This window comes from Coloeus monedula (assembly GCF_965178545.1).
Source record: "Coloeus monedula genome assembly, chromosome: 4".
NCBI lineage: Eukaryota > Metazoa > Chordata > Aves > Passeriformes > Corvidae > Coloeus > Coloeus monedula.
Genome location: NC_138784.1, coordinates 41,393,360 through 41,405,656, shown reverse-complemented (window position 1 = coordinate 41,405,656; position 12,297 = coordinate 41,393,360). Strand labels below are relative to the sequence as shown.

Sequence of the window (12,297 nt, the reverse complement as noted above, 5' to 3'; positions counted from 1 at the left end):
CGTGTGGGTTTTTTGCACTGGCTAACAGGAGTGTTAAGAGTTTCCACAAGCGTGGACCTCCTCTGTTCTTCTTGTTTCCCACATTAATTGCGCTGTATCTTTGTTTATAACGTGCACAGCCCCTGCCTTTGCGTTCAGTCGCGTGTTAATGCAACCTTACGAACGCAGCACAACTCCGACAGCCGTAGGTGAGAAGTCACCGCGGCAGCATCTAAAGTAACACCGTGACATCGAGTGTTACAAAAGTTACAGCAAACCGAGCCAATCCTTCCCAGAGCTGTGCGCGCAATTACAGTTTTAATATTTTTTTTTTTTTTTTTAACCTGAGGAACCAGTAAGACACGCTTCGCGGCCGCCTCCCTCGCCGCCGGCCCCCGCACAGCTCCGGCGTCACCCCGCGGCCGCCCCGTCACCCGGGCGGTGCCAGCGCCGGTGCCGGGTCCCCGCCGCCCCGCCCGCCCCGCTGCTCCCCGGGCGCTGCCCCGGAAGGCGATCGCGCCGCGCTCCGGAAGCGGAGCCGGGCAGGGTCCGGCCCAGAGCGCGGCCCTGTCGCTGCCGCGGTCGGAGGCGCAGCCGTGCCCCGGCCCGACGCGGGGCCGCCGTCTCGCCCGTCACAGGCGGCCCGGCCCGGCGGCCAGCGCGGGGCTCATGGCCCAGGTGGGTGCTGGTCCTCGCCCCCTCCCCCAGCTCTTTCCCGCGGGGTGCCTGGCCGGCTTCGCTGCCGCCCCCTCCCAGCGGAGCCTCCCGGGCCCCGGAGCAGCCCCCTTGTCTGGCCTCCTCCCGTGGGAGCCGGGCTGGGACGTGCCCCGCGATAGGACCTGCTTTTCCTTCCCCGTGGGTCCGGGCGCGGGAGCTCAGTGGCGGCTGCGCCCCCGCGGGCACGGGGGACTCCGGCCTGGGGCTGTTTCTGGACGGGGAAGGCCGGGGACGGAGAGGGGATCGCTGCCTTAGTCTGGGGCTGGGGCTGGGCCGGGAGCGGGGGTGGACGAGCGGAGTGCGAGTTTAAAAACAAAAGACGAGGCGATAAATTTGTCCGGGCTGTGGCTGTGCTGGAGGCAGGTCTGGCGCGGGGAGCGGTCCCGGCTGCCTTGACCGACCGCCTCCTTGGTGCTCGGCGTGTCTGATGGTTGTGTCTCATCTCGTGTCGCCTGTCAAGCGCTTGCGCCTTCCTCCAGGTCAGCTGCGTCCGTCACATGCCTCCAAGACAAGTGCGTTTGCTATTCCACGTCGGTGAGCAAACTCGGGGGGCTTTGAGGTGCGAGCCCTGAGACTAATTGGGAGCTCTGTCGGGTCAGTGGGTTGGGACCCGCAGACAGAGCCTGCCAGGGGAAGGGGGTCCTCCAGGCTCTTCAAAGGGGTGCTGTGTGTATGAATGAAAGCGGTCCCTAGCTCACTTCCTCCTCATTTTAAACTACTCTTCCTGTGACATATCGCTAGACTTAAATGTCTTCTTAATGTGAAGACACACAGGCGTCAAAGGTTGTCTCAGTACTCATTTGGCTCGGGTGCTCATCTAAACTTGAAATCTTTCTGAAGAAGAATGCATGTTTTTGCATCTTCCTGGTCACTGCATCTTGTTCAAAGTCATTGCATAAGATGTCATATCATGATTAGAAATCACTAGCAATGTTGTACTGTGAGTTGAAAGCAATACTGTTGTTGCACTGAAGACATAGTGCAGAAATCAGGATAGATTTTAGTAAGTATTGAAAAAGTTGCCAACTGTGGTTTGTTATCAATATTTTTAACAAGTGTTTTATTTGTGACTTTTAAATAGCCACTTTTAAAATTTTTTTTTTACTCTAAGGCCTAGTGACAAAGTGATATTTAGTGTAATGAGCAAAAAAGTTCTCTCAATGGTGTTAACATTAGCAGTAATTCCATATAATGAACCTGTCATTAAATCTGTTCTTCTAGTTCTACAGTATATTTGTATTTAGCAAAAAAACCCCCTAATTTTTAAAGATTTATTGCTCTGTTAAAAGTGGCTTGGTATTAAGATGTACAGGTTCAGATCCAATAAGCATCCTGATTTTTCTGTTGAAGTCAGCAGAACTGCCAGGGAAATCCATTGTCTGTTTTCCTTGGTTAGCAAGTGCATTTGAACAGCACACCTGTCTATGCCTGCTTGAAAAGAAACCTGTATCAGTATAAAGCACCAGTTCAGGTCCAAATACTGCTAAGTCCACTCTAAAGGGGAAGAAATTAAGAACTTTATTCCTTGACTGAGATTCCCTGAGTTTATTTACTTCCATGTCAAGAATGCTTTGAAAATGCTTGTTGAAACAGTGTCCCAGCAGTTGTATGAATATATGGTTAAATGGCTTTTCAGGGTTTTGCTCACTTTCCAGTTCAGTGTTTTGTCTCAAGTGTTGGTGGTGAATGTAGTCAAAATAAACTGTTCTCATTTCTGTGTAATTTTTACAGGCAGAGGACTTCGGAACACTTTTTTGTCATACAAGAAATTTCTGTTAAAGAGAAGATCAGTTGTCTTAAAATGCTGCTGTAGGCAGGTGGTAGTCTGTGGAAGAATCTAGCTTTGTAAGAAAATGAGGGTTTCATTAACTGGAAAAATATAATACATGGCACTTGGGAAGACTGGTTTTCAGAAACGTGCATCTGATTCTGCACTTCAGTTCTTGAACTGTAATGTTGATATGTGTTATCTTTTGAATTGATATGATTATATTTCTTTCCTTTGTTAAGTGGATGAACATAGGCAGATACATTTACTTTGCGTGGAAATAGTTCTCTGCTAAATTTAGCAATCCAGTAATAAATCCCATTGTTTGTAAGTTAAAAAGATTATTGCTAACAGTCTGTACCTACTTACGAGAAAGTAGCTACATCCACGTTTATTAGGCATCTGATTATGACCTCATTGAAATTAATTTTGTTCGTTTCTGTGATCACTGAGATGCAGTTTAAGCAAAACAACTTTTTGAATAATGGATGAAATTCACTCCTGAGTAGGGAGGTTTGTTAGACGACTTTAATCACCAGAACCATTTAAATTCCTTGTAAGTACTAAACTATGGTTAAGATCATACTTAACATGGCTGCAATGGTTTTATTCCATGTATATTCTGCTTATGCAAATATCTGAGGTGATTTAATCAGTGATATTTAAAATAGTTATCTGGTAAAACTATCATTGAGTTAGAGAAGCTAATGCTCTCTGTTTTATTGAATATGAAGGGTGAAAGTGGTTAATGTAGTGAACTGGCCTCACTTCTTGCTTCTTATGCCCAAGTAGACTATGGCTGCTTAGGTTCCTGCAAAGATTGGAATAAGGTTTAATCTTAGGAAAAAGTTGATTAAAATAGCTACTTTCAGCTGTGCAGGCAAGTTGAAATTTAAAATGTGGCAGTGTCTGAGTGTTTCCACAGCATCCCAAGCTGATCAAAATTGGACCTCCCACCTTCCCAGCATCCTTCCTTCTCTTCCTTCCTTGTGCTGGTATGGATTGCACTAGGAACTGGTTCAGGAACCTATACTGGCTGAAAATTAGCAATTTTTTTTTTTTTCTTGGTAGAATTAGTTTTCAATTGACTCGGCATGCTGAACCAACTCACCTGGCAGTTGCATACCTGTCAGTGGCTGTGTGAGCGAAGGGGTGGGATCCCAGAAAGGAAGGGTAAGAGTGGCACACCATAGGCCTGGATCTATGAGGTTGATGTTGCAGGACTCCAGCCTTCGACCTACTCTTGCTTTGCCTTGGCATACAGCTGGCATAGACCAGCTCCACCATTGAAAAACATGGTCCTGTTTGCTTCCACTCTGCTCTGCTGCTTCCTCCTTTGTGCAGGCAAATACTTGTATGGTTGTGTGGTGAGCCGGGCTGAGGACTGAACTAACCTGGGGGAGGGGCAGGCAGGGAAGGGTTCGCTTTGAGCTGGATCAGTTTGCTGCACAAACATTTGTGCTGGCTCAGAGATGGGGGTGGAAGCAAGCAGTAAGGGGAGCAGGGTGTGTCTGTTTCTTTTGGTGACAGTGACACATTATGCCAGCTTAGAGTATATTTGATACTGGCCTAATTCTGTGAAGGTAAGGTGGTATGGCATTAAGGCTTTGAAAACATCGTTTGGTTATGGTTCATGGGGGTATTTACATCTAAGACCCCTTAAACCCAGGGTAGTGTGTGTCTGATTTCATTCTGTGCTTTGAAGGGATTTTGAGGGAAGAATCTGGCCTTTTGTATAGTAACTAATTAAAAAAAAATTATTTGGTACCTGTTGTTTCATACAACTGGTGTTCATCACGTTACTGCAACAAATGAATTTGTTTGGCATGTATATTGAATTTTAAATTTAAATACGGAAAGTTAGTGATCAGTGTGTCCACTAAGAAAATGGCAGGATATTTTGCAGTAATGAGTAGATAAAGAGACAGAACAAATCTATGAAAATTATGAGGCTGATGTAAGATACCATTATAACTTCAGACAGTTTCTGGGGAGGCAGTCTGTGACTTCTCTTCCTAAGTAACTGTAATGGTTAGTGGTTTTCAAAATCTGTCTTACTCAGTCTATCACAGAGGTTGTAGGTAATGTCTCAGGATATGGATAGGCATTGATTTTTATCTTTTTTTTCCTCCCCTAAGATCTCTGAAAATTGTAGATACAGTGTCCCCCATCCATTTTTCTCTCCTCCTCTGCCATAGATTACCATGTGTAATAATCTTTTCCACCAGAGAAGCCGTATGCAGTGTTACATGCTTTAGACATAATCAGCCATTAAATGGACAGTATTAGCTCAGCCTACCTTTTCTGGTCAGTTACCTTGATTAATTTTTCCCATAGTGGCTTAGTGTGCTCTTACATGATTCACCCTGTTGCAAGTCTGTATGGGTGGTAGTCCCTCTTTGCTCGGTGGTGATGAGTAACTGGGCAGTAGGTACTGCTGGAAGAGATGACCTATCTGCAGCTCTTAAGTAACATTTTCTGTAAAAATGTAATGGGTTTTATTTTTGTCTGCTACTGTTTTTTTATCAGAACTGTTCGAGGAGCTGTTGGCTGAAAACTGTTGTCCAGAGATGTGTAATTTCGTGTAGGGCATGCAGATGGTATTTTTGTTGTGTATGAGTTGTAGAGCAGCAGTTCTAACAGACTTTCAGTTTTCTGCTCTTAAGGATCATCTTTTCTTGTTGGCCCTTCTGTGTAATCAGTGCTAGATGTGACGATTCTTTTTAAACTTGAGCTGGTGATAAACAGGTGTGTGATGCTTTCTCATATAAGTATGTGTGCATACAAATGTCTGAGTATGTATGCCATGTATTCTCCAACTATAGTGTACTTTTCAAAGCTTCATCTTCACCGCATCTGGCAGGGTGGCAACAATCATGATGGCAAATTTAGTTCATTCTTTATTGAGTTCCCTCTTCCTGCAACCATGGGATTCTCCACAATTTCAGTTCTCCCCTCAAGCTTTAAATGACAACAGAAATAATTACCTCTTGGCTTAAATAAAAAGAACTAATAACTTATTTCTGATGTTTATACAATAAAAATTCATGCTTATTGCATGCTTGGGACTGACTGTATGCATTCTTTTCTAATTAGTGGAAATGGCATTGTGATTACTGACTGTTTCCTTCTCATGTCTTAGAGTACTTTAATTTCATGTTTTATTTTGTTCTTTTTCTAAAATGCTTTTACATCCATATGGGGGGTAGTGAGATGAGAAGCTCCTTGTCACAGGAGTGATACGTAATCTGTCACTGATTTCTCAGGCAGTCCAGGGTAATCCCTGACCTTTTTGCTTGAATCTCAGTCAACAAAGTAATACTAGTATCTGTATTAAGTGGTGTGTTCCTCTCAAATACTGCAAGTGTAAAATCATTGTGTTGCATGTCATTGCAATCATACCTGACCATGCTGGTTGGCCTTTACTTACTTCAGCCTCTAGAATCAGCCAGTTACTTGACCTGCTGTTTCTTTTCACAGAACTGTTTTTATTTGTTTTATTATGTTGTTTGGTTTTGGTTTTGTTTTTGCAGCTGTTTAGATTCTGTTTTGGCTGTTGATAGAAACATGTCTGTGTTGGTACATTTTTGGACCAGGATTTTAAAAAATACCCCAAATGTAGGTTTTAAGCTTATCCTTTTTCTTTTCCTTTATTTATGACAGATGTGTATCTTATGGAAAAGGCACTCAAATATATCTTACTATTCAGCTTTTTCTTGTACATGTGTTTGTTACTTTTCTGTTGAGAAAAATCTAGTTCAGAAATTAATTGTCTTGCTTGTAGCAAATATCAAGTACTGTAGGGTAGTTGGCATATTAGATAGTGATCGTTTTCCTGTATGTATGCCCAAGTCAGGATAGACTGGAGACCCCATGTTTTAAGTCTGAAGAACTGACTCTTTTCCTTGGCTTTTCGTCATAGTGATTTTGGTCCTGGCAGGGTTGAGATGCCACTGCTGTCATCCACACAGTGGTGCTGGTTACTGTAAGCCCCTGATCCCTACTGGGTGCTGCTGACTCAATGATGAAAAGTTGCTTTAATTTCCTGCTTTTCCAAGGGTAAAAAAACTCTCTATCCCATATCCCTGGATTCCCATGTTTCTAATGCAAGATACAGATCTTTGATCTCTCACGAGAGCGGCAGTTTAAAATAGTGTGTTGATATTTTCACTGTTCTCCTGTCGCTGCTGCCAAAGAAGTTAATCTGCATAGTAGTTCTTATCTGCTGGGGTTGCACACCTTAATGCAGATGAAGCATTTGGCTTTCACAAAGATTTTCTTAAATGCTTTGCACGGGGATGTTACCTTGTGTTATAGTATGACACCTGGCACAATATGCACGTGGGGGCATTTCATTCTTACTGTTATTTAGTGGGCAAATGTGATCGTAGTAATACTGCTTGCTGAGAATCATAAAATAACATGATTTGGAAGAGACACAATTGTGTGAACATTGGAAAGATATTCATCAGCACAATACTAGGCGAATTTCTGAGATGAAATGTCTTTATTTCATCTTTATTTTTATCATACTTGCAAGATGTTTGACAGGGTGGAGAGTTGACTGGTTTTGCCATGCTTTAGGACAGTGAGACATTTTTCCCTGATGGAGATGTTGAAGCAGTTACTTTGAAGAGGGAACTCTATTTCCTCTTTTTCTCCTGCAGAAATGCAAACTTTAGTTTAAATATAAACTTGCATTGAGAAATGAACGATCTAGTGCTGTGTTTGATCTTTGTAGCAATGTATCAATCTTATGCTGAGCTTTTCTGAACTGACAGCAGTAGCTTTTTGCTTAGCAGCACAGCAGAGCAAAACTGAGTTGACTATGCAGCCGTTATCCTTCAGACATGGCTAAATTTTTCAGTCTATTTATGAGCATCAACAAACACTTTGTGCATACTTTTGCCATGCGTTGAATGCTTCTATTTTCCTTTAATTTAGCTTAAAACTAGTAATGGAATTCCTGAGGTTTTGAAAGGAATAGCTCTTGGCAAGCCTACGGTTTTGAAACCAAAGGCAAATTAAGATACCAAGCAAACACAGGGAGGGCTACTTCTTCGGGGAAGTATGTTAGATTCTTCTGACATCTTAGCGTTTGTTGTAGGGCTTGTTCTTTTTTTTTAGTCTCTTTGAATAACTCCTTTAAAGCACAGTTGTTATTTTTCTTTTAGAAAAATCTTACTGAAACCCAAGGGGACTTTTCTTTCCCCTTGATGTCACTCAACAAGTTTAGCCTTTTCAGGCAATCATTACAAGTAGAGGGTATTAGAATACTTTCTTTCTAGCTGTCTGTGTTTTTCAGTAACTCCACACTGATTGAATCATGTAGTTAGAATACAAATTTTAGTTTAAATAAAATATGCTCTTTTAAATTGCTGCAATAATTGTAATTGAAAGTATTTGCTGTTGTGCATCTGTCACAATACAATGGTGGTACAATAATACAATTTAAAAATTATTTAAATTTTCAAAGTGTAGTTGGGCTTGTTATAAAACACATAACTAAACTGCTTTAGGTTTGTGGGAATGAGAGGACGTATGATGTAGGGAAACTTGCCTGGCTGTCACAGTCTTGACCCTCTCCTGCCTTTGTGGTACTACTTGCTGCAAGCATCTTCCCACTTCTGTACCCTCTTCCCGCTAATCCCAAGGTGTGCAACGTTCATAGAAATCTCTGCATGTCCTATATGTAGGTTGCCGTATTTCTTCGTAGAGTTTCATGGCTCTTTGTGTGCCTTTATTCAGTCTTGCAGTTCCTTTAATTTTTTTTTTATCATCAAAAACATTTGGAATGTTTCAGAGCACTTGGTCTTCTCTCTCAAACTTAACTCATTTGCTTGCCATTTGTAATGCTGCTGACAGTGGTATAATCCTCCCTCACCCAGGGAGGGCACTTGTTTGGGAGTAGCCCTTTCTTTTTCTTCTTCTCCTTGAATCCACAGTCATGTTTTATTCATATACTCCTTCCTTGTCCAAATGACATTTTCAAGACCACTTTTTCTGGCTTTGCAAATGTAGTTTCTGTATCTGTCATCTGGAGTACTTCAAGTACCTTCTCCCTCTGCTGATATTCCTATCTCTGCAATCTGTTCAAAATACAGCTGCTACGATTTTTCAGTAGTCTGACTACTCTTTCCTCATCAAGTTAAAGCTCGCTTATTGTCTTTGAATTCAAAGACCGGTGTCTCGTATTTCTGCATCATAGTCTTGTTTTCCTTGCTACTTTTGGCACTTGAATTTGTCTTTTTTTCTCCCCCCCTTGTATGTCTTTACTTATGTTTCATGTCATATTCTTTACTTTGATTTACAAAACTTCTGAGAATAATTTTATGTTATGTATGTTAATACTATTACAAGAGAAAATGACTGCACCTCTGACCTTTCTTCTTGGGTATTAGAGTATCCTGTTGTCTCTTTGCTTATACAGATAATTATGTTTTAAACTACATAAGCAGACAGGGATACATGTTACCTTTGGACCTTTTCTTATAGGTACTTACGAAATGTATGTTGCTGTATATCTTCGAAATCTGATTTATTTTTCCAGTGATTTACTTTGGAGTAAAGTGTGCCAATGGCATACTTTAAAATCTGTTATGTGAATACAGTGTCATATTTTGCGGACTTTTAGTATCATATGTGATTTCAGTTAGTAAATACTGGTTTCTGCACTTGGCAGGTTTCTTTGGTGAGGCAGATGTAATCTGCAGCTTTTATTGAAATGATATAAGAATTGAATTAAACTGGCAATCAAAGTAGTATTAAGTGCTATGTCATAAAGTTGACTTATTGCAGAACTAATACTGTTATTAACAGAGAGAATACTTTTTTTGTTGTTGTTATTAAGGAAAGCCAAGTGACTCTTAAATATTTTTTTTTCATGTTTCATAAAGCTTTGGGTCCCAAGGTTTCTGTGGCTTGTGTTTTGCATTTTGTTTGTGATTTTTATGGGTTTTATTTTGGAGAAAGGTAAACTGCTGTGGTTACTTGTAATCTGAGGTTTTTTTGCTGGTAATATAATGAAAAAGTAAACTAGTTATAATAGATAAAATAATAGATTTTAACATATAGCTAGCTGTATGTGTCTTAGGCATGTTCTAGGATAGTATGGTTAAATCATTGTGAATCTCTTCTGTGTCATGGCAGCTGCCTTATGTTTTCTTCTCTTAAAATCTGCTGAGTAGACTTTCATAGCTTGAAATGAGAATGCAATGTTTGTGTTGCTCATCAATTTGTCTTGCCATAAATGTAAAAGGACTAGAGCAGTGGTAGTTAGAGTATTAATTCTTGCAGGTGTACCAATGTTAATACTAAAGCAAGCTGGATGTTTCCTGTCAGATTATACAGTATTTGTGCAGCTAGACTGGAGGTAGTCTTAAATTCTTAAATAATTGTCTCCTACTTTAGGGTTCCAAGAAACATTTAATTGGCAAATATTCAGATCTCAGTGTGAGTGTGAATGCAAATGCTTGCCTTCTTATCTCTCTGATAGCTATCTCTTTCTTCATTTGCTGTACAGGTTTTAGGTGATGGTATTCAGTTCCTGAAAGAGCTTCCTCTGCTCTTGCAAGTTTGGTAGGAAGCATACCATTATGTTAATCTTTGTTATTAAAAGGCATTTAGTTAAGACTTTTTAGATCTTAAAAAGTAATGAACAAGCTAATATTAAATCCAATCAAATCAATTGTTCTCTAAGCTTGAACTCTGTGGTATTTATTTAGTATTATATTAACAATATTATTGTCTGTATAGTTTGAGAAATTCTGAGTAATACCTGCCAGTTTATCAGTCCTGCTACTCCAGAGAGTGCTCCATTCCTAAAAATTGCTGGAGTAGAAAAGAAGGTGTACAGGAAAGGAAAAAGGGAAGGTGCTACATAGACCTCAGACAAACTATTTTTTAAAATATTTTCTTCCCTTCTCCTTTGTTTTAGTAGAGTGGTGAACCTTTCTTATACAGTACTTACATCCTCCCTCCCTAAGTTCCAAAACTTTTCCTGATAACAGAGGTTGGGGAGAGTATTTCCAGCTTGTCCTGTGGCTCTTTAGTTCTAGAGAAATGTGTGTTGTCTCTCAGAGGTACAACATATACCAGAAACTTAGATAAGCTTGTAGTTTCTGTAGGACTCTTTGGGTTTAAGTGTACATTATGACTCTTATTTTAAGATACTTGTGGCCACTTAGGGTCTTGAAATATTTCTACCAGTAAAGTGCAACAAAGTCCTTTTTAAAATCTGAAGTTCAAGTTATTTGTCTTGGATTTTCTCTGCCTACAGTGTTATGTGAATCATCTGACTTTCACAAATGTGTTTTCTTTTATGATGATTTTAGTCCCCAAGTGTCAGTACATTTGCTTAATAAATATTTATTTCTTTCAGCTTCAGAGTTCCTTATTCTGTTAAGTCCCTATTAACTAGTCCTATAGAGCACAACTTCGTTTATGTCTGCTAAATTTAAATTTACTTCTCTTGAAGAGTTTTTATTTCTTATGTCAGCTGTAATATAGAATTTTATTTGTTAAATGGGTGTAACTTACTAATTGTAAATGGTATGGTTTTAAAATAGTTTCATGTCAAAGTGAAAAGCAGTTTAACATTGTCAATAGTGTAAAATGAAAACTACTCTTCTGAAGTTTCGATTGTGCCATTACCACATCAGTTTAGCATTACTGGTTATAAGCTCTCCATAGCAAGGATGTTTTCTTTGAAGTTCAGAGTAGGATGATGTCTGAAGAGAAGAGACCTGTTCATGTGAGGTCTTGAGGACAGACTACAGTACTTAATGATAAGTGGTGTACTCTGGGGAAAGCTCTAAATAAATGATTAAATGTTGACTACCAGGAGATAACTTTATGCTGATAAGTAGAGATATTAATCAGTTGTTACGTGATATGTCAGAATGCTCTTGTATTGATTATGACTGGTTGCAGTGGTACTATTTCATTGATGCTGATGCTGACTTCTAAAGTGAGCAGTACATTAAGGAGGGTGCACTAGATTCTTATCCGTAGTGTCCTATCATACTGTATTGCTGAGCTTTTAAAGTAGTTACACTTTAGGTTTGTTCTGTATGAAATACTGTTTCTTGAGTGTGCTGTACCAGGGAAATGTACCTTCTGTAATCTTGACTTCAAACCAAACAGGGAAGTATCACAGAAGAATACTTCTGCTGATGGAATAATAAAGTCTAGCAGTGGTGAACAGTAGAAATGTTTTACGTGGTACTTTGAACAGTAAATATTGTGGTCTGACAGTGGTTTGTGAGGGATCTTGGTTTACATTCATTGCAGAGGGTTTCTGTGAATTAATTCCAATACCAAACTCTCAGCGAAGTCATCAAAAGGTGTCATTGATTACGTTTCACTGTGAGTGAACTGTTTTGAAGTGGGTACTTGTAGGAAATTTTGTAACTACATAGGGACGTGTAAGAAGAATGTAAAACTAGAAAGAATAAGGGAGTGTTGTCTTTGAAATACAAGTCTAGAGTTGTGACTAAAATGCAGCTGAAATTGTCACCAAAAATTGTAACCAAAGTGTTCGATGTTAAATTTTGTATGTTAAAAGCTATTTGCCAAGTTACTGATAGGCTAATCCTAATAGCAAGGATTTCTTTGGGCTTCAGATCTGTATTTGTGAATATATTATGCTTATGCTAGTGGTGAGAGTAAAACCATTATTAAATGGAAATTTGGCAAAAGTCTTAGAAATTTAGAAGCTGAATTTCCTTTTTTCTTTGCTAAATATTGTGTAATGTGGGACCAGGGACTTTTACTTTTTTTAAAAAAATATTTTTATAGAAACACTTTATTACCAATGCTTGAAAGTTTTGTGC

The 12,297-nt window shown here is 39.9% G+C and overlaps 1 protein-coding gene across 1 annotated transcript in view; it reads left to right on the top strand.

Moving 5' to 3' along the window:
- The first annotated feature begins 516 nt into the window (after positions 1 to 516).
- Positions 517 to 12,297, top strand: part of FRS2 (fibroblast growth factor receptor substrate 2) — a 49,848-nt gene continuing 38,067 nt past the window's right edge. The window contains exon 1 of the mRNA XM_082280774.1: positions 517 to 657. The gene's annotated coding sequence lies outside the window, so the exon portion shown is untranslated. The remainder of the gene's footprint in view (positions 658 to 12,297) is intronic.